General features: G+C 44.4%; 1 pseudogene; it reads left to right on the forward strand.

Annotated features, from left to right (window-relative positions):
* The first annotated feature begins 1,867 nt into the window (after positions 1–1,867).
* Positions 1,868–2,381, forward strand: LOC103273047 (annotated as a pseudogene).
* The last annotated feature ends 476 nt before the right edge of the window (positions 2,382–2,857 follow it).

The following is a 2,857-nucleotide window of genomic DNA, read 5'->3' on the forward strand; positions in this document are numbered from 1 at the left end:
ATTTTGGCCCCTCATGGCCACTCTCGGTGTCAACCAATAATGCAAATGGCAGTCACCAACTGTAGACTTCCCCTGCTCTTTGAAGACTAGCCATTAAAAGATCCTTCTTGTTTGTTTCCAATGGGATCGTATCACATGCTTGGGCAAATCAGTGAACAAGATATCAGGGACCATTTGAGGATATGGTCTTTCACTTGTACATGAACAGTAAAACTGACATCAGCAGAGAAACTGTTGGTGTTCCTAGGGCCTCTTTTACTTGAGGACCAGCCTCTGAGTCTCATACTGGGCAGTGCATTGTGGAGGATTTAGTTGGGGGCTGGTGGAGGTGTGATGCTGGATCACAGGTATGATGACTGGAGAGATGCTGCAGATGTGTACAGGCTTCACAAGCCAAGATTCTTCTCTGCCAACAAGAGTCAGGGTTCCTGTTGTAACACATGCCTTTTTGATCAAAGGCTTTAAGTGTCTTGGATGTCAATATTTTGGGAGTGTGCTTTTGCTTTTTTGGCAAATCCAACATAGGAAAAACAAGCTTTTATACTTTTGAAAGTGAAAGATTACAATCTTGGTATGATTAAAACCATTCAGTTTCTACAAACTCAAAACCAGGGAAAGGCTATCAGTTGTATTGTCATTGTCTTCCAGTACATTGTTTCCACATCAGCACGGTCCCTCTCTAGTGGGGCTGCTAGCTGTTGCTAACCTTCAAGTTGTCTCACTGACCAACTCCCGCTGGGATTCTTGGCATAAAACCTCAAATGATGTGAATTATATATGTGTATTATATATATATATATATATATATATATAATTATAATTATATAATGTGAATTATATATATTATATATATATTATTGAATACACATACGTATTCTTCTGCATATTTGTTGTCAAGCTCCATTCCCAGGTATATGGTCCCACTTCCTACTATCACAGTCTATGCCCCTATTTTATCAAAATCAATTTTTATTTGTTGTAGAAATGTTTGTATAACCAGTGTGCATCGACTCCAACTATCTCTTTGTTTCTCTGAAAACAAAAAGGCAAGAACAGCATTGCTTTAAGATGCCTACAGAAAATATCAACTATTAAATTGGCTATTAGTCTTTCTGTGCACTAGAAAGTATATTAATGTGTAGTACATTATAATTTTAAATGGTGATAACCCTACCCATGACATTCAGCAGTTATTATTAGCTGTTATTATTCTGTAATAGCCAGCTTCTGACATGACTGCCTATGATTCTCATCTTCTGGTATTTTTGCCCTTGTGAAATGCCCTCCACACTGAATCAGGGTTGGGCCCTATGTGACCCATGGAATCCGGTGGAAATGCCAGTACATAAATTCTGAGGCTAAGTCATAACAGGTATTTCAATGTTCACCTTTGTCTCTTGTTCAAGTTTTCTATATCTTCACTGATTTTTGTCTATTGGCTCTATATTTTACTGAGAAAGCAGGATTGAAATCGCAGACTATAATTGTGAATTTGACGATTTCTTTTCATTTTTATCAGTTTTTGTTTTATGTATTCTGAAGCTCTGTTGTTAGATACATACACATATAGACTGTTATGTCTTTATGAATTAACTCATCTACTGTTATAAAATGATTCCTTGTTAGCCCCTTTAATATTGCTCATTCTAAAATTCTTTGGGCAGCATGTTTGGCGGTCCCGCGGATATGTCTCTCGCTTCAATAGTGTTTAGACGGAACAGACCTCGGGACTCCCTCCCTGCCAGCCTCCCATTGCCCTCCGATCTCTTCTCCACTTGCAGCCTCCGAGACCACCTTCTCGGCCACTTCCTGTTTCTGGGACCAGCGACCACTGTTTTTGTGGTTAGCTCCTTCTTGCCGACCAACCATGAGCTCCCAGGTTCGTCAGAATTATTCCAGCGAGGCGGAGGCAGCCTTCAACCGCATGATCAGTTTGCATCTGCGGGCCTTCTACACCTACCTCTCTCTGGGCTTCTATTTCAACCATGACGGTGTGGCTCTGGAAGTCTTGGGCCACTTCTTCCGCGAATCGGCGGAGGAGAAGCACGAGGGCGCCCATGGTCTCTTGAAGATGCAAAACCAGCGTGGCGGCCGTGCCCTCTTCCAGGATATCCAGAAGCCCTCTCAAGGTGAGTGGGGTAAAACCCTGGATGCCATGGAAGCTGCGATGACCTTGGGAAAGAGCCTGAACCAAGGCCTTTTGGACCTTCATGCCCTGGGATCCCGCATCGCTGTGACTTTCTGGAGAACTACTTCCTAGATGAGGAAGTGAAACTCATCAAGAAGATGGGTGACCACCTGACCAACCTTTGCAGGCTGGCAGGGCCGAGCCTGGGCTGGGCGAGTATCTCTTCCAAAGGCTCGCCGTCAAGCACAGCTAGGAGCCCAGCGGTCTCTGGGGGGGCGGGGGTCCCCTCTCAAAGTATCAGGGATTCTTCTGCCTGAGCCTCCCCCTCCAGCCACGAGGCAGCTTTTTAACAGCCCTGGACCAAATACAAGTAAAGCTTTTTGCCAGGCTCGGTGGCTCAGCCTGTAATCCCAGCGCTTTAGGAGGCCGAGATGAGTGGATTGCCTGAGCCCGCGGGTTCGAGACCTGCCTGGGCAACTTGACGAGACCTCATCTCTACAATAAATCAAAAATTAGCCAGGCATGGTAGTGCGCACCTGTAGTTCCAGCTACTTGGAAGGCTGGGGCGTAAGGATCGCCGGAGCCTAGTGGGTCGAGGCTGCGGTGGCCAGGAACGGTCACTGCACTCCAGTCTGGGCGACAGAGTGAGACTCCAACTCAAAAAATAAAAAATAAAAAAATAACTTTTTGCAGCAAAAAATAAAATAAAATAAAATTCTTTGTCTGGTA

The sequence above is a fragment of the Carlito syrichta genome, unplaced genomic scaffold (genome assembly GCF_000164805.1).
Source record: "Carlito syrichta isolate Samal-C Ts95f unplaced genomic scaffold, Tarsius_syrichta-2.0.1 Scaffold313465, whole genome shotgun sequence".
Classification (NCBI taxonomy): domain Eukaryota; kingdom Metazoa; phylum Chordata; class Mammalia; order Primates; family Tarsiidae; genus Carlito; species Carlito syrichta.